Source organism: Perognathus longimembris, chromosome 28 (genome assembly GCF_023159225.1).
Source record: "Perognathus longimembris pacificus isolate PPM17 chromosome 28, ASM2315922v1, whole genome shotgun sequence".
Classification (NCBI taxonomy): domain Eukaryota; kingdom Metazoa; phylum Chordata; class Mammalia; order Rodentia; family Heteromyidae; genus Perognathus; species Perognathus longimembris.
In genome coordinates this window covers 5,534,711-5,558,641 of record NC_063188.1, presented here as the reverse complement: position 1 = coordinate 5,558,641, position 23,931 = coordinate 5,534,711, and the positions used below count along the sequence as shown (strand labels likewise).

General features: G+C 36.1%; 1 non-coding gene across 1 annotated transcript; it reads left to right on the top strand.

Moving 5' to 3' along the window:
• The first annotated feature begins 21,679 nt into the window (after positions 1-21,679).
• On the top strand, positions 21,680-21,788 carry LOC125344348. Its single transcript, XR_007209485.1, has one exon. It is a non-coding gene; the product is annotated as a U6 spliceosomal RNA (small nuclear RNA).
• Positions 21,789-23,931: the final 2,143 nt, after the last annotated feature.

The following is a 23,931-nucleotide window of genomic DNA, read 5'->3' as shown; positions in this document are numbered from 1 at the left end:
TTTTAATACATAGTTATCACCACAGTAGTCTTAGGAACCATGTGTTACAACAAATAAACATAAGTGAAATTTTAGTACGTTAGGGTCATATCTATCATCAAGTCTTCTTTTCCTCTCTAGTGGTCCAAATGTACACATAGAGGAAAGCACATAGGAAATACCATGAACAGTTAAGTTGCCGGTGATATGCACTTAATGAGCTTTTTACGTAGAAGTATTATTGTATATAAGATTTTTAATATGTTTTTTGCTTTAAATAAATTGTATTTGAAAAAAAATAATTGTCTCCCTGAAGCAAGTAAATGAATGCAATTATTGATGCTTTCTAGAAAGTAAAGAGTGGTTAAACAACAAAATACAAAAAATGCACAGAAACAATGAAAGAGTAGCATAGCAGGAACAAATCCAGCTGGAATTAGGACTTATCTCTCTAAATACACAAACAGTTACAAAAGAAGAGCTGCTAGTGTCATCATGAGGGGAACTGGTATGAACTCTAAGTTTAAAAATAAACTTTCAATAGGCTGAGATATCAACGACACTTAATAAAAATAAAAAAATGACAGGTCACTTCTTAGAGTGCAAATATGTAGTCAAACTGTAATTATTGCTTTAGCAGTATATGGTAGGAGATGAACATCTGAACTTTTAAAATATATTTTACACATAAATATGGACTTCATGATGATTTAGATTCTGAGATCCTAGTAAACAATGAGTTGTGGTCAAGAATCTCTGTTCATCTGAGTTAGTGAATAATGGAAGAAATAACAAAGATCATCTTTTAAGCCCACACACATAGGATTTGCCTAAATCTCCTGGAGGGTAATAAACCTAAAATGAAATCCCCATATTAGATTGACTTTCCTCTATATTTTGCTTATCATTTACTTTAAATTTCAATACTTTTTATGCACAAGCATGCCATTTAAAGAAAATTCACTAGTTGCATGAAGTACAAAAAGGAGAACGAAGAAAGGAAAACAATTAAGAATAGTCCCATTGATGACCCAGATAGTTAAAATATCTGAAATGAACTTCAGAAGATGTATGCCAAATATGCTGACTGCTCTACTAAAGACGCTAGTTTAGGGATACTAATAAAGATGACAAGGTAAGATCAGGGAACAATAAGCTCTCTCTGACCAAGAAGAGATTTAGGGTTCTATCATAAACTCTTCTAAGAGTCATACCAAATGACCTACAATTATGCAGAGATACATGCTAAAAAAGAAAAGTATAAACTGCTTAAATAACAAGACAGAATCCTGGGAAGAAATGCCCACTGATAAGGTAGCAATGACAGGCAGCCGTGTCAGCTGGCTCAGAAAAAAACCTTCAGCTTGAAAATTAAAGTGCCTGCACAGGTAAATGCAGAATCAGGAAAGCAACATCAGAGCCACCTTCTACCTGTGAATTAAGGAATCACATGCCCTTATCGGGGCCTCTGAGGACCCCTTCTCCTCACTTCTCCAGAGGAGATGCCCAAATGTTGGGGTCCCTAGGACCCCTTCCCCCCATCTCTCAGGGGGAATGCCTGAACCTCAATTTATGAAAGAAACTCCTCCCTACCCCTCATACCGGCAGAAGGAGTAAGGCGTGTCCTTTCCGGACTGCTCTAAGCTGAAGTGGGATGCCAAAATCCCTTCCTCGGACCCCCATAATGTGTCAGGAGCCGCAGGACAAAGATATCGGGGAGATGGTTGGATGGTTGAATGGGTCTCCAAGGATTTATTTGGGAGGGGGGTTTATATAGCAGGAATGGCGGGAATGGGAAGGACTTGGGCCATTGGCTAAACTAGGCTGCCCATCAGGTGATGTCATGAAACTTCCTTTGTGGGCTGGACAATCCTATCATGGTGGCATGCACGTGTTCGCCCCCCAGGGGCGGGGGGCTTCTTTTCCAGTTGAGGCCGGAAAGTGGGAGGGGCTCCCCTCCCACACTGCCCCAGGGCTGGGGAGGGAAGGGCATCGTCTGGCTCTTGTCGCCCATCCCCCATTAAGGCCAAACTAAATCCCCAACATGCCCTAGTACTGCCCATATCTTTGCTACAAGGACAGCTGCAGATCTCAGCAACTAAAGCAGACTCCACTAAGATACTGCACAATGCACATTGGGAAACAGAAGGTCCCCAAAACAAACTGGTGAACTCATTTATTTTTAATTGATTTGTCTCATATATGTAGTCTATGATGATTGCTAAGCATATTTCTTAGTTTTGTGCATGACTAATTCTGGCTAGATTTCTTGATTGTTTGACTTTTTTAAAATTTAATTTTACTGTCTAGGCGATATAGAGAGGAGTTACAGTTACATATGTAAGTACATTTCTTGTCAAACTTGTTGTTTTCCCCACACTCGTTTTTCTTCCATTTTCCCTCCTCCACTCCCCCAAGTTGTACAGTTAATTTATAAAATATTATCGTGTGAGTATTGCTGTTGCAGTTGATTCACCCTTTGTCATTTTCTTTTCTTTCCTTCCTTTATCTTTCTTTATATTTACTTTTATTTTTCCCTTATTTTTCTGTTTCTTTTCTTCCTTTATTCTTTTGTTCCCTTTTTATTGTTCTTTTTCTTTTTCTTTTTTGTTGTCTTTTGTTTCCATTTTGACGCAATCTAATTGGCTCATCCTGTTATCTTTATGGTTTGGCTTAGTTAATCCTGACCCTCACACCTGATTTGCTCACTGTTTGAAAATATGTATGTCTCTTTTTCTCTCCTATAAAGATCTATGAAAATATTTTTGACTTTATATTGTGTAATGTTGTGGTTTCAGTTTTAGGTGCTTTTGTTTCACTTGAGGTTATTTTACATTCACTCATTTAGCCTCTTACAATTAAATTACTCATTAATTACAAAGGTACCTAATGCTTTCTTTACCACAAAACTGTTCTCCACCTAAAAATAAGAATGTATGTAGATAGGCAAATACCTACAATGGACAGACTTTTTAGAATAGGCAATATTAATGTTTTGGAAGTATGATGTACAGACTCCCAACTTGCTTTTCATCAACAGTGTACACAGCAAGGTCTTTCTCCCTGATTTATTTCTTCCTTTACAGCCATTATCTACTCCTTTTTCATCCTTCTTCAGCTAAATCTTCCATAAGATTAGACTTCTCTCTGAGATTTCAACTAATAGTCAAGTGTGATCACCACAGAATCTCAACAAAACTAAACTCTAATAATACATTTAACACTCTCAACAAAATATGACCCCATTTAAACAAATCTAAACAGAATATCAAACCACTCACTGGTTATTCAGCCACGAATGCAGAGCACAACTTATTTGAAAGACCACTTCCCGGCTCCCAATGAAAACCCAATGAGTTTCCAAATGGGACAAATAAACCATAAACAGAGGGAAAATGTCAATCAAGAAATATTAATTTCCACAGAAAATAATAAGACAATAGTAAAGACATTCAAGGACCTAGGATACAGTTCTCAAATTGCTTTAAAACACTGTTGATAAATATGATTAATGGGAAACTACAAAGTCTACAGAATGTAATACATTATTATGAATGAGGCTTACCAAAGATTACTAGAATTACCCATGGAGTGCAGCAATGAAAGCTAAATGAATTCTGAAAGAAGTAAAGGGAATCCAGTGAAAAAATACTCACTCAGCTAAAGGTTATGAGAGAAGATCAGATAAACAAATCAAGGAAGTAAAGAAGTCTATGCAAGACCTAAAAGTAAACATCAATAAAGAGAGAGAATCCATCAAAACTGAACAATTAAAGGACAGAGAGAAATGTAAGGCAAATTAGAAAGACTTGACAGAAGAATAGATGACAAAAAAGAGTCTCAGGGATTGAAGATAGATTAAATATAATAAAGAGGAGACAATTTTCCAGAGCAAATCCAATAAATAAAAAAGCAGTTTATGAGGGAGGAGATAACAAGTTTGATAAAAAAAATGTACTGACTGCCTTACATACACCACTTTGACAATAAATAAATTAATTAATTACAAAAAAAGCAGCTTACAAGAACTTCGGGGTTCAAGCAGAAGACCTGGTTTAGACTGATAGATATTGGGGAAGAAAAAAAAAGAAGTCAACAAAAGGGATAGTAAACAAATTGAACAGAATTCTAGCAGAGAACTTCCCAAACATCCAAAAAGATAGGCAACATACACGAGTCAATTGCTGTAATTCAACTCACCAACAGAAGCAAGGGCAAGAACTACACAGTCATCTCAACTGATACAAAAAAGAAATTTGACAAGGTTCAACACCCCTTTATGATAAAAGTTCTAGAGAAGGTAGGAATACATAGAATACTCCTCAATATTGTAAAAAAATGTTTGTGTATGACAAACCTATAGTCAGCATTATTCTTAATGATGTAAAGTTGAAACCATTAGTCTATAGTAAGGAACCATAAAAGAATGTTCACTCTCTCCATCCATCTTCAAAATATTACTGGAATACCTAGCATGACCAATAATACAAGACAAAAACATAAAGGGGATCTAAATAGGGAAAGAAAAAGTAAAAGTATCACTCTTTGAAGATGACATGATCCTATGTTTAAAAAAAGTATAGATTCCTCAAGTTATTTGAGCTGCTCTGACACTTGGACAAAGTAGCAGGATATGTGTGTGTGTGTGTGTGTGTGTGTGTGTGTGTGTATGTGTGTGTGTGTATCACAAATATCAGAAGCTAGTATCTGTATGCCAACAATGAGAAGAGCAAGACTGAAATCAGGAATACAATTCCATATGTAATAACATAAAAAAGTCTGGGAATTAAATTGATCAAAGTTGTGAAGGATTTCTATAATGAAAATGTTAAAATTTGAAAAAAGAATTAAAGCATATTTAAGGAAATGGAAAAACTTTACATACTCTTGCATTGGAAAGATTAACATTGTAGAAATGGCAATTCTGCCCAAATAAATCTACAAATTCAACAAAATACTCAGCAATTTCTCAATAACATTCTTCAATAATCTTAGGAAACAATCCAAAAATTTATATGGAAAGACAAAAGAACCCAAATAGCAGAAACAATTCTTAACAGAAAGAACAGTGTTGGATGAATAGAAATACCAAATTTCATCACTATTACAAAGCCATAGTAATAAACAACAATTTACTACTCACAAAATAATAGGCCTTGGGACCAATGGGTTCGAATAAAAGGCCCAGAAATGACCTCACAGTCCTAGAGCAACCTATATTTGATAAAGGATCCAAAAACACAGTATGGAACAGTGATAAACTCCAAGAACTGGGGTTGGCAGAATTGGTTGTACACATGTAGAAAACTGAAGCTAGAGTCTTATATATCACCCTGCATCAGAATCTATTCCAAATGGAACAAAGACCTCAGTGTAAGGCCTGATACCATGAAAATATTACACAAAGGGATGGAGACACTGCAAAGGGTGAATTGAAAGTTCTCCATTAACAAGGGAAGTATCATAGTCAAAATTCTCTACTATTCTTCCAGGTGTCTGAATTTAGGGGTTTTCAATACTCTGTGCTTTGATTGGTTACCCTTATTATAATTAAGTGTTTAGAAGGCCATGTTTTTATTGATTTGGACCTGCAACCTCCTTTTAGTAAATTTCAAATTAAAGGAAGATAATTGAAACTTGATGTTTTATTTCACATTGAATTATATTTTATTGCTATTCTAAAGGTGATGTATAGAGGGGTTATAGTTACTTAAGTCAGGTAATGGGTACATTTCTTTTTGCAGTGTCACCTCTTCCCTCATTTTCTTCAAATTTTCTCCTCCCAAAACCCTTGCTCCACAAGTTGTATAGTTCATTTTCAACATACTATCTAATGAGTATCACTGCTTCATTTGTTCACCCTTTGTTCCAATATTTCTGTGTTCTCTCTTACCCTATCCAAAACAGATAAACTTACATACAAGACAAAAAGCACAGGAATAAAAGAACAGCAACAAAAGGGAGAAAATAGAAAAATAACAAAAAACCTCCTTTCCATTTTTTGTAGTTCATTTTATATGTTCCTATACCCATAGCTATTGAGTCTTTGTGATCCTCCCCTAAGAATAACCTCCTTTGACCTCCCTGTGTGAATGACTACAGTCTGTATGAAGTATCCTGTCCAAGTGTAAGTTTTTGTCTTCTACCATCCATTGTACTTATTGAAGATTTATAGGTGCTAGGATCTTGGATAAGCAGAAATCAATGTGTAACAGTGTTTTATTTTGTATTTCTTCCCCCAAGATCAAGTGAAAACAATATCAAAATAATTTATCAGGGAGATTTGAGCACATCAAAAGTAAAAGTTTGAAAATCCTATTCAAAATAAATCAGCAAAGCAACTTACAAACATACAGGGAAATTGACATAAAAAGTTTCAGTATGTAAAGCAATAGTAGGATATTTGCGAGAAATGGAAATCATAGTAAATCACACATGTAGTTTAACTTAAATGTGACGAGAGTATCAAAATATAAAGAAATATAATGATTAAAAGTTAATACTTCTTTTGCAAAAGTGTCCCATGGGTACAGCAAATAAGGGAGACACTTGAAAAATAGATTAATATCGAACTAAATTGCTTCTGCACATGTTAGTTGCTGCACTATTCACAATAGCCAAGTTGTGGAAACAGTCCAAATATACCCTACCACAAATGACTGGATCAAAAACATGTGGTACATATACACAATATTACTCATCCATTAGAAAGAATAATATGTCATTTGCAGGGAAATGGATAAGCCTACAACAAATCACATTAAGTGAGGTAAACCAGGCTCAGAGATTCAAAGGACACAGGTTTATTCTCATATGGGGAGGCTAGATCAAAACAAAACTAGTCATGATAACTTGTACAGGCCTCTCTGGATTTACACACAAACAGCCTAAAGGAGGATAGCATTAGGGTAAACCAAAGGCAAAATTCTTCTGAACATCAAAAATAGTATTTATCAAATTGAATTCCAGGAAATGGAAAAGTGGCCTAGTTGTTGATGATGTGTTATTGTTTGTTTTGTTTTTCAGGGAAGGGATGTACAGGAATAGAGGTAGAAAGGTAAACAAATATATCATGCTATTCAGTGTACATTATGTAAAAAATGAACTACGCAACTTTTGGGTAGGGTTGGGTGGGGGAAACTGAGGGAAAGTGAAGAAAGAGTTGACATTGTTCAAGAATTATACTGATTACTTGATTTATGAAATTTTAACCCATCTGCACAGCTCCTTAATAATTTTAAGAAGTTGTTATTTAAGAATATAAAGATGAGTCACTAACCAAAATGGAATGAAATAGATAGGAAAAATTAAAGATTCTGGAAATAATTTTTCGAAATCAATGGAAACTTAGCAGAAAAGAGTTCAAGTGAAACATGTAATCTTAGCTACTGAAAACAGGAAGATCACAGTTCAAGGCCATCCTGCAAAGAAAACAACCCACAACTGAATGTAGTGCCAGGACTTTGTGATCTCTCAAGGACAAGGACAAGGTAGAGCATGTGTCTGGGTAGGAAGGGAGACCCATGTTCTCAAAATAACCTGAAGAAAAAGCTATAGGTATGGCTCATTTATAGAGCACCAGCCCAGCAATTATGATGCCAGATTTTTATTAAAAATTTCCTTGCCTTAATTATGATTTTCAACCACTCTCTTTTCCCCGTTTTTAGTTTTTGCTAGGGTTCACTGAAAAATATTATGTATACATATATCATGTATGTTCATATAAGTATATATTTTATACATATCTACACATACATAAAATATTCATCCCATCCTTTCCTTTTCTCCTGGCAACAATCCCTGCTTATCCCTGCTGAAATAACAGTAGTTCTCATTTCGCAAATCACATAATACTCTTATTTTTAAGTCTATATTTCTGGTAGGACTGGAAATGTAATATTTATCTTCCTGAGCTTGGCTTATCTCACTTTCTCTATTTCCATCCATTTTCCTGCTCTCTATTTCCTAGTGTTTGAATGTGTTTCATCCTGTTATGTTGAACAGGTTTTCTCCTTCAGCAAAACATATATCTTATTGTAGAGAAGATATAATTTATCATGTTGATCTTATTTCTGTCTTTAATGTGTCATTTGTATTTATGACACATTACTCACATGATCGATATTGTTTCTTTTTATTGTTTTGTCTTATGTATTTCTCCCCTTTATTTTTGCCTTTTCTTGTTTAAGTAGGCAGTACATACTATTTCAATTGCCTATTTAAATTAGCTTTAAATTTTGTTTTTAAAATTGTCTTCAAATAGTGTGCAAAGGGTTTTCAGTTCAGCAAGGCAATTTACAAATACAATGCATCTTGATCTCTTTCACCTCTTGCATCATTTTCTTCCATTCCTCCCAGCCCTACCATATTCTGAAGTTATCTGGTTTCATGTTCACATACGTATATTGAATATTATGACTGAACTATCTCACCTTTCCTCTCTCCATTTTCTGCCCCTCCTATTGACTCCATCCTCCACACACATCAATTATCATCAAAATGCTTCTTAAACTATTTATAGTAAATACATTCATTTATAAAAATCTGCTTCAGATTTTACACTAACTTTATTCCAATGAAATCTGGAAACATTGATGTTATGAAACTATATCATGCCCATGCTGTCCTCTTTTGCATGATATGAACCATACAAGTACACTGCCTTTTGAAGCGCTTACACAAGAAACAGCAGAGGGTATGGGTACGTAAATACATTTTACCGTATTCAAACTAGCCACTCAGCAGCAGACCTGTATTTCTTTTATGGCTAGAGGTGTTGAACATTTCTTCATGTGTTTGTTGGCCATTTTTACTTCAGAGAAGTCTCACTTTAAGTCTTTAGCCCATTTACTAATGGCTTGTTTTTTTTCTTTTATGGTTTGTTTTGGGGGTTAATTTTTTAGGTCTAAGTATATTTTGGATATTAGGTCCTTTGTCTGATGTGTAACTGGTAAACGTCTCCGATTCTGTGGGCTTTGCATATTTTCTATCTCTTTATTGGCATTCCTTACTAAATAAGATGTGATGACTATCATATCTTTTTAAATTGCTTTGGTATCATTTTTCTTAGTTCTAGAAATTTTTGTTTAGATATATTCTGAGTTTTTAATTGTCTCCCTTCTAGTACCTGTGCATAAGCCACTGGCTTCCATTACATGTTTTACATCTATTAAATAAATAGCATTTTTGTAATATGTAACAGGATCTCCCTAAACCCAAGAAGCTATTTTTTTGCTCCACAATTTAATTCTTACTGGCTTGGTTGAATTAATTCTGTAAAATTCATTTCCCTAGCCAGGTGCTTTTATTTCTCATTCTGTTGTATATACTTTCTGCTTTCCTGGAGGTTGTTCCCATGCCAGTATGAGTCTCTTATAAATCAAAATTTGTGTTAACCATTCTAATCCAGTTAGATTTTTATCCTCTACCCTAGGAAATTTATTTGTCTTCAAGGCTACTATCACTGTCAGAGTTTATTTTCTTACTTCCTATTAAGGCAGAGAACACTAGCTTGAATGTTCTTTCTTCTGATCACTCCTAAGAGAGAGCACAGCCTTGGGCATGTACATATTCTTCCAAACTTCCAGGAATGTGTCTTACTTTAATTTTAAGACTGCATACTAGAGGCTACCCCATTTGGTGCAGCTTCCAATGCATGAAATTTCATGCAGGTTTGTATAATTTAATGGCAAGCTCTTGGTTGCTTGACTTAAAAAATTATAACTACAATATCTATTTATACACTATCTTTCTTATGTTGAAATAAGAAAGGTGAAGAGAATTTTTTTAAGTAATGTAACTTTTAAAATCTCACATTAAAGATTATAGACATAATACTAATTATACAAGGTCTGCTTACAAATTCCTTTTCTACAAATCCCCTCAGGAATAGGTTATTAATTTAAAAAAACCCTTTAGAGAACAAGAACAAAACATTACCTTTAACTCCTTTAGAAAATTGTATTTGCACTAGCCACCAATGTCTTGCAATTTTAATCATAGATTCTCAAGAGATTGAGACCTATAGGTCCCAATAAAGTAGATATTAGGGTAAAAAGCCATGGAGAATAATTGAACCACCTTTCAAACCAGCCTTGTCTTGACTCATACTCTCTTTGTTACATACTTAAACTTTATAGGGATTGTCTTTCTCACTTTTAACAAGACAAAACCTTTTAACATATCCCCACTCACACCATGTTTTACTTTCTCACATCATCAGTGACTTACTTGAGCATTCTGTGACAATTGAAGACAATCCTTACTTTTACACTGGCTCTTGTAGGCTGGCACCCCACTGGTTTAGGCTGTGGCCCTCAGATTCATTTTGGGGGGGCCTTGATCTTTAAAGGGGAGCTGATGGGTGAAGCTCATTCCATCTTCTGTAACTTCTTCAGGCTGACTCAAGGGCATTGACCTTACCTAGCCAGGAACCTATAACCTTACTTTACTTTACCAAGGGGTTTCCAGGATCAGATGTCCATTGGGAGCTTTACTCCAAACTGGAAATTACATTTAACATTTAACTTTTAACTATACAGACTTTTTGGGGGGCTACCGCAGTGTAGCCATTTAACATTTTAGTTTGTAAAAGCTTTTTCCTGACTGGCTGGGGAACTGATCTCTAATGACCTAAAAAATGCCTACATTACCTTTGCAGGCCTTTAACAGATCTCAATAAAGACACAATCTCAGGTCTACAAGCTTTATTTCCTGAACAGATGTATCCTCTTAAAATTCTCACTGCCAGTCAGGGCTTTGAGTAGATGTGGGGGGTTGGGATTTTCCTCCCATTTGACAAACTTACCCTTACTACCCTCTACCACAGATTACCGGCAAGTTCCTGCCCAGTAGACAGACAGGCATGCATACGAACTATTATTTTACGACTTCCTGGCTTTGATTAACTTTTGAAAGACCAAACAGGAGTGACTCTAGGATCTGACACCATCTCTGACTTCCAAGCAGTGGCTTACTGAATCTGGGTACTCCATCACTTTTGTCCCAGGAGTGACTTTTCACTGGACTTGGACTCAGGGCCTGAGTGCTGTCCCTCAGCTCTCCAGCTCAAGACTAGCACTGAGCCTCAAAGCGAATCATGACTCTGTTCCCAGCGCTTCTGCTGGCCAACTAGAGATGAAGACTCTCACAGAGACCTTTATTTGCCCGGGCTGGCTTCAAACTGCAGATTTCAGATCAGTGAGTCTTATAAGAGGCCATTTTACTCCAATTAAAAGCAACAGGGTGGTCCACACAGAAGTAGTTTTTAAGCATGCTCTTACCTGAACTTATTAAGGGCCAATGTTACATCTTGACAAACTTGCAGGAATCATCTGTCATTCTCTGTGGGCCTGCTGGAAATTGTTAGAAAAAAAAAAACCTACAGACAAACTGGAACTTTAACATTTACTCTTTAGTGCTCTGGCTGCTCAAATTCTTTATCTAGAAATGCATTCTTGATTTTCAAAGCCTTTTACCAACCTCTGCTTTAACACTAACACTTTAGCTTTTAACTGCATTGGAAAAACTCTGAAGCTTACAGGCATTCTGAAACCAGTTACCTCCCTTTGCCTCCGGGCTGCCTGTTTTTAAAAAGCCTTTTCTTTTTTTTTCTGATTAATGGCCACACTTTGCTTCTGAGCTATCTCCTTAACCTCCCTCCAGTGAGCTAGGGTCAAATCTAGGGGGCTGGATGGGACATTGCCCATGGCTATCAGTCTCATCAGGCGTTCAGTCCACAAAATAACAAGAGACAAAATAATTTCAATAAAACAGAAAAGACAATAAATACAGGCCTGATAATTAAAAGACTTACAAAATGGAGATCTCCCAAGTTGATCTGCTGGCTTCTGTGAAGAAACAGAAGAAGCAGATCCAAGATCAAGGTGGGCGGGGTGAGCCTCGGTTAGGAGGCCCTCCCGCTCAGTTCCTGCCAAAAACCGAACTGATTTGCGCCTTACAAGTATCAAGGCGGGGTTCCTGGGGTCCCCCTTCAAGGATGGAGGATCCGAGATTTCTCCCAGTTCCTCCAGGATTGTCGTGCAAGCGCATCCGCTTGGACAACCCCTTCAAGAAATACGAGTTGGAGCGGCCGTCCTCAAGAGGAAAAAATGAAAGCAAAACAGAAAAACAGACAAATGACAGGTCAAGACAAATCAACAGCGCTATGTTCTTACCTTCGGTGTCTGGGGTCTCGGGGGGTCTCTGAGGCTATCCCGGATGAGCCCCCAACTGTTATGCTGCAGTCACAAGACGACCACCAAGAAGACCACCAAGAGCCAGACGTTCCAAAATGCAAAAGCAAGGCTTTATTCAGGCGGGCTGCAGCTCAGGCCTTCCTCCTAACCTCCGCTGTGTGGGAATGTAGGACGAGGCCCGAGCTGCAGCCCACCTGAATAAAGCCTTGCTTTTGCAGTTTGACTTCCCTTACTTCAATGTCAACATGAACTTTTTATATTTTAAAAAACATAGTATCCCCATTCTAAGGATTTAAGGGGCAAGCACTCATAGATTTAGTATCTGAAAATCATATATATATATATATAACATATAATTCCTCTTTGAAGGACATTTTTGAAAGTAGAAACAAAGTTTATGTTATCAGTGGTATGTATTAATGGAAGCATATGGATACTTATGAGAGAACCTAATGCAAAAAAGCAGAACAATTGAGTATAGAGTGATGTATTTTTTCAACAAAACTCAGTGAAGCTGTGATATTACAAACAATACCAAAAGGAAACCTACTGAAGTCTGAGACAAGCAAATAATAAAATAAGACAGACATATAAAAGAAATGAAACCAAGCTTTAAGCCTGAGAAAACTGGGATAGCGATCCCGTTCTTCTGCTGGGGAAAACTTCTTTAGGGTGAAGGATCAGGCTTTAAGCTAAATTCTTCATTCAGAGCACATGTTTTGTAAATGCTCAAGGAAGCAATGTACCATGTTAGATTTTTTTGCTTCCACAAGTGAAATATTTATTGAGTGATTCTTCCATAGCTAGTTTAAAGAGTAGACAAGAAATTAACAAATAGACATTGTGTAGCAACTATTTCACAGGAAACTCTGAGACATGCTAATGTGCCAAATGACTATGGATTAAATTAATGGAAATATTATTTTGAATTATGTTGGCCAAAGATCTGAATTCAAGGGCAGAGATTTGAATTCAAGGTGTCAGTAATGATACACTTCAAATTATTTTTGTAGAACAACTCTCTGGTCCTTACCACCCAAGATTATGTTATTGATGGCTTCCCTTGTCTTTCCTAGTCTTTTCTCCCTTCTTACTTTCTCTCTCTCTCTCTCTCTCTCTCTCTCTCTCTCTCTCTCTCTCTCTCTCTCTCTCTCTCCCATATTTATGTGTTTCACATTCCCCTGTTACCACGATGTGAACTCAGGGCCTATTGCTTGCTCATGGATGACACTCTATAACTTGTGTCATGCCTCCAGCCCGGGAATTTTAATGGTAATTTTGGTGATGGATTCTTGTGCAATCCTTTGCTTAGGTTATTCTTGAGCTATATAGTCCTCCAGATAGACTCTGAGTAGCTGGAGTTACCAGGGTCCAAAACTATTCTTTCTAATATGGCTGCTTGAAAAATGGGCCTTGTTCTTCTTTTCCTGCTGAATTGAGTTACCTAAGTTTTTCTCCAAATTCATATATGCTGATTCCAGAAATGGAGGTAATAATTTTAGTTCCCATTAGCTGAGGTTTATATTCTTCCATGCCAATATGTCTCCTAGCACCAAAAGTGTACTATGCTTTCTGGTTTAGCGTGGGAAACTACCAAGCCACAGATGCTATTCAACAATCTCTCTGGCCCTCTCAAACTATGTGATAAAATTAGTACTGGTGGTACAAAGCATGATACTCTGATTCATTCTTAATGCCCCTATCTTCCTCTATTTCAGCACTTAGGATTATATTCAAAGTCACATGTTTTCTTTCCTCTTATAAGCATTCTGAGCTGATACCCTAGTGTTTTCATTCTTGAGTTAGATGTTGAGGCTACATAGATTTTGAAGACACTTGTTTGCTTAGTCAGAAGAAGGAGGAGATGTCTGTGGGATTAAAAAGTATAAAATTTGAAAATCTTGGCTTCTCTCCACCAGGGACATTTCATTAAGGTGTCTAATTCAATGGCTGCTTTCTAATTCCCCAGCAAGCAAGCTGGCAATTTCTAGGACACCATTCACTAGTATGTGCTTGTAGTACAGAATATAGACCTGCTATGTGAACCTTTATTTTTTATAATTATCTTTAAGTGGTTCCATACTAGCACAGCCCTGTAGATATTCTGAATTCAGGGAATATCTGTAGACACTCTCTTCTCTTTTGTGGAGTTTTTCGTCTTCTCTACCACTTTACTCTGCTCATGTTAAGGTGCGTGGTTGATATTTTGAAATTTAATTTTATTGTCAAGGCAATGTACATACGGGTTACAGTTACATTCATAAGGTAGTGATTATATTTCTTGTCAAATTTGCCACCTCCTTCATTTTTACCCCAATATTTCAAAGAATTTATACTTTTCATATTATTTCTAACTGTCCATTTTTTACTGTTGAACTCTCTTGTTTTTTTATATCTCCCATATCTTCCAATTCTCCTTGAAGATGCAAATCTGGTGATTTTGTTTTAGATTCATGGAAATGCAGAGCATTGTTGGATGTCTAATCTTTCATCTTAAAAACTTCCCAAAGGAATGAAAACTTGTCTGAATATGGTAGCTCACACCTGTAACTACTCAGGAAGAAATAAATCAGGACAGTTACAGAAGCGTGGGAAAATTACTAAGCAAGACTCCCCTTCAAAAACATCAACAACAACTAAGCTTAGTGGCATGTGCTTATAATCCCAATTATGCAAGAATTATAAGGTGGAAGATCACAGACTGACTCAAGCATGAACATAATGATCTGAAAACTAAAGACAAAATTGAAAGGCTCTAAGACAAATCCTAGCATGAAAAAAATAAATATTTTATTTCCAGCTAAAAAAAGAATAAAACTCTGTCATTTGTGGTAGCATGGATGGAACTGGAAATTATGATGTTAATTGAAATAAGTCAGTCTCAAAATAAGAGCTTATGTTGATCTATAATCTAAACAAAAAATGATGGACATTGAGGGCCAGAGTGGATAGTCTAGAGGGAAGGATTGGGAGATGTTGTAGTTAGTTGTAGTATTCTGCTATGCCATTGTAGAGAATCACCATCATGGATAATGAAATTTTACTGAATATTTCTAGAAGCCAAATGAAAGAAGGCTTTCACTAAAAAGAAATGACAAATTTTTGGTACTCATATTTCAATCTCATATAGAAGCTATATAATAGGAACATAAATAAAATATTACATTGTATTTCATAAATATAAACATGGAACATAAATAAAATATTACATTGTATTTCATAAATGTAAACATTGGTTGATTCATGTATCAGTTTAAAAATAAATTTAAATTAAAACTAACTTTTCAAAAAAAGGAAACACTGAGTTTGAAAACCTTTCAATGTATATGTATTGCAAAAACTAGGTAGTTTATTCTAAACAGAACATTAAACTTGTGGCTGAAAATAATTTTATAAGATTAGTGTAGGTATGAGCCATGGATGTAATCAAATATCTCAGCAGAAGCTAAGAATAGAGATGAGATTGTACCAACAGAATTGCCAGCTGAGAGTAAAGGAAATATAACAAATAGGACATGCAGTGCAGGTTCTGAAGATAGGTTATAATTTCCAAAAGGCAAAAATTGGACTCAGAGATAACTAAAAGTTGTTCAGAATTGCTACTGCCAGCAGAGGCGGAGGAAGCAAGGTAGTTTTTCTATTGATTTCATCATTTTACTGACTAGGAACTTTGAAGAGAACTATGTGGGTGGAGGTAAGCCACAACTTGCTGACTACCAAAAACATGTAGTAATGGTGTCACACAAGTAGGCTTGGAGGAATTGCTTGAGGACCAATAGGTTGCCTTTCTTTTAGAGTAACAATGTCTACCTTGAACTAGTCTCACCATTGTATTTTAAATGCATATATCACATCCATATTTGCAGGGTCATAGCTACATAGAATTTGGTTCAGAGAGTACTATAGCAAGAAGCTTGCTGATAGTGAATTTACATGAGATTGGACTTTGGGCTTTATATAGTACATATGACCCTGGAGTACATTAAGATTTGAGAAATTTCTAACTTTCACTCTGTGGGCCAGGGTGAATTTTGCCTGTTAATTTCCTTATATCATTGTAGAATTCCTAATAAATTACTATTCTCATAGGGAAAAAACAGATTTCAGAAATTTGTAATGAAAGATAGTTTATACCTGAGAAGAATGTGAATTATTTGGGCAGCAGGGGGAGGGTTTCCACAAATTGTATTGTATACTCTCAAAATTAGTATGTTGGTTTCCGAAATACATTCCTCTTATGACAGTGGAGGGGTTGATGTCATTGTCTCCAAGAACATTGCAGAGGAGAATCATCTCTCCCATAACCCAGGGAAGGGGAATAGTTACCTACTTCCATTTTAATGTCCAAGAAAGGGTCTGGTGTCCTCTGAATGGGCTCTACTTCCTTGTTCAGGTGCATGCAGAAATTTCTGCATTAGGAGTTGGGGGTAAGCATCTTTAGGGGAGAAGACAGGAATTGAGGCTCATATGCTGATTTGTGTTTTCTCTCAGAGCATCAATCCATTGTGTTGATGTGAAGAGGGTGGAAAAAAGACATGTATGCACCCTGAAGGCCTGTGATAATAGCCAGGCTGCAAGAAGTTTGCAGAGGTCCCAACAGGTTGTTTGCTTCCAGGGGATGACTAGGATTGTGGGTCCCTGACTTCACCAAAGCAAACTGGTTTCTCTGCCTCGTTCTTTCTCTTCTTACTCTGTTTTTTCTAGGGAATGGAACTTAGGCACATGGTTCTGAAACAGAAAGTCCAATAATGCTTGCAAAACAGGAAACTGCTTAGGAACATTTCTCCTTACTACATGAATTAAGACTTTGGTGCTCACCCTCAAATGGATCTCAAATCCTGTGTGAAGTGAAATTTTCCCAGGACTTGCCTCTGGTCCTGAGGATGGTCAATGGCAACACAATGACTCCCAATTGTTTGTATAATAATACCTCATTCCACATAATAATACCTCATTCCACCCTGTGTTTCCATGAGCATGCCGATTTTCAATAAATCTTTACCCTTTTCTCTCTTCTGTGTTGAATTTATTTCTCCAGGTCCTGATTCTGGGATGACTTTGAAGATTACTTTTGAAATTAGTTTTGTAATCACGCCTGTGTTTCAGATTTGACATGGTCACCTTCTCAAGACACACTGGAAAATCTTTGGAAGTTACAAACTGTGCTGTTTTTCATGCAGTGAAAAACTAACTCAGGAGTGGAAAAACTATTCCAGCCTATTAGTGTCATTTGAGCCATGAGGTGGACCTTGGGAGAGGACTTCTTAATCTACTCCTAGTTAACTGAGGTCACATGAGTGGAACCATGAAAAACTTGTTTCAAGGCAGTGAGGTTAAGAGTGTTTTATAACTATTGCTTAATTAGATATTTTACTATTTTCAGCCTTACCTGGGTTTCTGAAATAAGATTATTTATTGGCTTAAAGCATTAGGATACTTCATTTAACTGATCTCAGCTTGACTGTTTATCTACAAATTTGTGATAAGTGGAAACACTACATTCTCAGGGATTAAGCATTATCAGAGATGTTTTCTAAAGGAAGCAAGTTATATGGATTCAAATCTAGTGGAGAAACACCATTTAAAGTCACATAGTCTAACAAATTTCATTTTAAAAAGTAGAAAAGATGTAGAATAAAATAAAAATATACATTTGTTTTTTCTTAAAATCTAGTTCAGTGGTGGCAATCTTGATTATATATCTGAAGGAACGTAAGTCACGGTACAATAAAGGCATCTGCATGCCCATGTTCTCTGCAGCACTATTTACAGTAGAAAAGTGATAAAAAGAGTACAAATACTTTACAACTGGTGAGTTGATCAAGAAAATGCAGTAATATGCACAATGGGGGTATTATACAGTATTACAAAGAAATTACGTAATTTGATGGGAAATGGATGGAACTGGAGAATACCATGGCAAATGAAGCAAGCCAGGTTCAGAAGAAATTCACATAAGTGTGTGTGTGTGTGTGTGTGTGTGTGTGTGTGTGTGTGTGTGATATTACATGTATTGTTGTGGGACTCTTTATAAGACTAGGAGGGGGGATATGAGAATGTTAGAAGGTGGACAGTACCAAAATTGTACCTATAAATGAACATAGCAAAAATAACTGAAAGCCGTTAAACAGGAGAAGAAAGTATGTTTAGGTAAAGTGAAAGAGTCTACAACATTAGAAGACTAAATACAACTCAGACATTAACCAGATAAGGATAATGTATGATAGAATTATCCATTGCACATAAATCTATCTTTTACCAATATTTACTGGGGTACTTAACATATTTGGAAAGAAACCTGGCAGAAAAATGGTGTCTTTATTAACTACTAGTTGCACATAGCAGTTACAAGATTATTTTATGTACTAAGAATACAGCAGTAACAGACTAAAACATGCCCATGGAACTAGCATTTTAACAAAAGGCACAAATATAAACAAAATGTTTAGTATTGACTTGGCAGAAGTGATAAATGCTATGTGGTTATTTTTCATGGGTAGTAAATTATTTGGTGCAATAATTAATTACAAATATTTTTAATATGCTATATTTTGTCTTATTATCATGGAATTATTGAATGAGAACTTTTTATTCTCAATGTAAAATTCTAATTTCCAAGAATTAATTTTCAAAGAATTTGGTCACAATAATTCCATAGATGTGTGCAGTGTACTTTGATTGAGCTCATATCCTCCATTATATTCCCATATATCCCCTAACTCCTCACTTTTCTGAGGTTTTGGTGGATTTCACTATGCTGTCTTCATACATACTAATGTTAGTTCCTATAATCTTCACCTCTCTTTATATTTCCCTCAAATTTATAATCTGATCCCTCACAACAGCGCTTTTTACACTCATGTCTCATTATTTTATCATCAGCATAATTTTTGCTCTAGATTTAATAAATGCATGAAAATTGCAATATTTGGCTGTTTGACTTATGTTGTTCAATATAATTTCCAATTCTCATTTTTCTAAGAAGTCCATAATTTCTTTTTTCTTCTGAATAAGACTCTATTGCATATGTTTACTCTACTTTATGTTTTATTGTTTTTAAATTACTTTATTCAATTTATATGAACAATGAAAGCATTTTTTTCAATGAAAGTATCTTCATGAATGTCACTGAACCAATCAATGAGTACATCTTACTCCTCTCCCATGCCATTTATACATCCACAAGTGACATTTTATTATATTTATCTCTGTGCCTGGCTTATTTCACTCCACATCTTAACCTCCAGGTTCATACATGTGTCATAAATGACAAAATTTCCTTTCCTATGTCTGAGCAATACAGTATTCTAGTTCTTCTGGATTTATGTACTTTGGGCCAAGCACAATAAAAAATATAGCAAATCAGGGGCTGGGGATATAGCCTAGTGGCAAGAGTGCCTGCCTCGGTATACCCGAGGCCCTAGGTTCGATTCCCCAGCACCACATAGACAGAAAACGGCCAGAAGCGGCGCTGTGGCTCAAGTGGCAGAGTGCTAGCCTTGAGCGGGAAGAAGCCAGGGACAGTGCTCAGGCCCTGAGTCCAAGGCCCAGGACTGGCCAAAAAAAAAAAAATATATATATATAGCAAATCAGAAACTTCAAAAAGAAAACTTTAAGTTCTTGTGTGCATTGTGCAGCTCTGCATTATCTTCAGCTGTGTTGAAATCTTTTTGTTGTTTTCTACTGATAGTTTCCCACCTATCATTTTGTGGAACTCTGCCTCCCCAAAAGGAAATTGCCATTCACAAAGAAAGGTAGAATAAATGGTCATCTTCCAGAGCCCAAATGCCATATCCTTCCATATATGCAATATGTTTAATTTCAGTCATAAAAGTAAAATATTAGGTTTGTAGAAAGATGATTTTTATAATTTCCAGATGATGGACATTATGCTATGGATAGGACCCACTGTCAAATTAAAGTGTATATCTGCAGAGCTGCATTGAGTTTATTTTCTAATTCATATTCATTTTAGACAATAATTAGTATTTTAAATATTTTCCAATTTTTGAGCAGGTGGATCCCTGGCATTTTTCTACTCTTTCTCAGTCTTCTATGTATTTTATATTTCTATTTTCATATCTAATTCAGTGCTTCATTTTGTAGTTTATGAAGGTGAAATATTTAATTAGTTCTAGGACAGCCATAGTAATTCCCCATCTCTCTCTGTCTCTGGATTTGGATATTTTACATATCTTATTTAAATGGTATCAAACACTCTTACGTCTTTTGTATCTGACTTAATTTCAAATTTCATAATGCATAATGTTCCAAGATTGATGCATATTGTATAATTTAAAGCTACTTTGTTCCTTTCTTTCTTTTGGTGTGAGCCTGGGGCTATGTCCTCAGCATTGTTGCTCAAGGCTAGCATTCTACCACATGAGTCACAACTTTACCTATGACCTTTTGGTTTAATTGGAGATGAGCCTCAAACTATCCAACCTGAATAGGCTTTGAACTTTCTCAGCTTTCAGTATTCTGAGTAGCTAGGATTACAGGAATAAGCCACTGCTGCTCAGCTATTTTGTTTCTTTTTTATGTCATAAATATTCCATTATATATTCAATTCCATCACCATATCCATTTTTATCTATTATGTAATAACTGAAGGCAAAGTTACCAGTCATTGTCACAGATGCATAGATATTACAGATCAATCTCTCTACACACACACACACACACACACACACACACACACACACACACACACAGATTCTACAGCTGCATTGTGGCTTTAAAGTAGGTCTGCTTTCATGCTGCTGTTTTTACTAAATGGTTGTGACAGGGTATTCTTTTAACTCATGGTATTTGGCTATTGTAAATTTATGTCAACAAGCTCTGCCCTGTGGAGTTTTCTGTGTCAGTGTTCTCACTAGAGAGTGTAGACTTACCTGCAATATTATTTTCTGTCTGCATCGTGTCATTTTCACTTAGGGCCTAATATATACATCCAAATAGAAAGAAAACACAGAGAACTTGGTGTTAAACTGGACATATTTTATTTTTAGAACCAGAAATACAGGCAATCAATTATGAAGAAAAAAAAACAGTTTCATCATTTTGATGTAAGTTAGGGTATCTCATGTAGACAGAAAAGCTCTAAGTGTAAAAGACAAAATTGGAACTTCATTTTAATTGAAGGTGAAAAGTCAAGCTATGGACTGGGAAAATGTTTTCACAGTATTTGTAGAGAAGTAACAACTTACTCAGGCTAGTTAAAGATATCTTATAAATTAACCAGAAAGAAATGTACAATTTAATGAAAAATAGGATTTCAAAAAGGCTCCAGGGCTGGGAATATGGGCTAGTGGTAGAGTGCTTGCCTAGCATGCATGAAGCCCTGGGTTCGATTCCTCAGCACCACATATATAGAAAAGGCCAGAAGAGGCGCTGTGGCTCAAGTAGCAGAGTGCTAGCCTTGAGCTAAAAGAAGCCAGGGACAGTGCTCAGCCCCTGAGTTCCAAGCCCCAGAATTGGTTTAAAAAAAAAAAAGGCTTCCAGTGCCCACTTCCACTTCGGCACATATACTAAAATTAGAACAATACAGAGAAGATTAGCATGGCCCTGTGCAAAGATGACACACAAATTTGTGAGGCATTCCATATTCTTGAAATAAGTAATATGTCTAGGATCATCCTAGCAGAGGTTCAGAATAACTCAACTACTATGTACATATGATTATCTAAGATGATGCTAAGCAAAATGAACTTCAAGATATGAAAAAAGTGGTCTTTCATTATTATTTTTAGTGTACTATGTGAAATTATTTTTTTCTTGCATTTTCCCCTGTTTTAGCCCCTGTTGTCACTGTATTTGATTTCGGTACCCTGGGTATTATATATATTTGTCTGAATTAGAGAAGGGAAGGGGAACATCAAAATGGTGAGACAAAGGACAAAAGGTGAATAAATGCAACAACAATATTAACAAGACAATATGTTGTATAATAACAGTATGACTGAATTGGGGAGGAGGGAAGGTGAGAGAAGAGGGAGGGAGGATGTAACAAGTTTGACAAGAAATGTACCTTACCACTACCTTACATATGTAACTGTAACTCCTCTGTACATCACTTTGGCAATAAAAATTGTAAAAAAAAAAAAAAAAGAAGATATTTAATAGCTTAATAACTACCATGAAAGGATGGTGAATTTCAATAATTATTATATTCCTATAGCCTTGGATTAATTATGGAGAGTAAAGACAGAGAACGAGAAAGAGAAATCAGAATGAGTTTTCAGAGAACTACTTCCCAAAGCAGCACTACGTAGGGTGAGAATGTTGAAAGGCATCAAGTTGATCAAGACTCATTGTATTTATAACTGCTTTACTGAATGGCAACTCCTTTGTACAAGTACTTAAGATAATAAAGAAACTCTCATGTCTCTGGACCAAGAAAAAAATAAAGAAGATAGAAGACTAAAAGAAAAGAGCATATCTCTGCAAAAGGAAAGGGCAAGGAAAACAGGTGCTGCATTGGCTAATTTGAATAATTTCAGTAGACTATGTGATACAATGTTTTAACCTGCTTGCTAGATACCTGGTGTTATTAAGTGATCTACACTGACAGAGTTACAAGCCTAATAATATATGTTGTACAAATCTGGGAATATGAATTTAATTAGATATCTCAAATAGGGAAGTGGCAAGCCTTTATCCAGGGCTTCAAAAGTACGTCCAATCAGCATCTTAAAAGTTAGCTACTGGGCTGGGGTTATAGCCTAGTGGCAAGAGTGCCTGCCTCGGATACACGAGGCCCTAGGTTCGATTCCCCAGCACCACATATACAGAAAATGGCCAGAAGTGGCGCTGTGGCTCAAGTGGCAGAGTGCTAGCCTTGAGTGGGAAGAAGCCAGGGACAGTGCTCAGGCCCTGAGTCCAAGGCCCAGGACTGGCCAAAAAAAAAAAAAAAAAGCTAGATACTTTCTCTCTCTTCCATGACCTCATTATGGGGCACGTGCAGTTGACTCACCCCTCTTCATGTCTTCTCACAGATATGAGATTCCTGATCAAGAAACAAAAGCAGCATCACCTCACCTGACAAATGACTTGCATAAAAACTGCTAATAAAATGGGTACAACACAAAGAGGAGAAACTGGGAATAATGAGGCCATATCTGTCAAGAACTTCATATGACTTGATGTGGCCATCTATAACGTATCACATACATGAGCACACTGCTATACCTAACAGTAATGTCACCATAATCTGGATGGCTAGACATGTTTTAAAAGAAAAAATGCTTTTATTTTCTCTCTTTAGGTTGGTTCTATAATTTATAGGAATATCTTTGATAAAAACATTATGTAAAATACAAAATAAAATCATAAAAAGAAGATATTTAATCTACTGTCAAAAATTTCAGACATCAACATTTCCCTCACCAGGGAATGTGAAATCTATAACCGGCCTCCATCCTTAAAATATAACTTTACAAAGTAAAACATATTACTGTTAATAAAAATGTTTAAGAGATTCTCAGGTATCTAGAATTAATTCCTTATAAATGACTAAAATAGGTAGGAACATCATTTGGGTGGAAAAGTCACCAGTGACAAAGAAGGAGGACAATATCCTCAATACAATGTGTATTGCATTTTAGGCAACCTTAATTTGCAGAAAAATATATAATCAAACATATACCCATAGCCCCACACAGTCACCTGGAAAATTAGCCTAATAAAAACATTTCCCAAGGCATACACAGTTCTTGTAGTCTTTTTGAAAGTACAAAACATAAACTGAATGTGG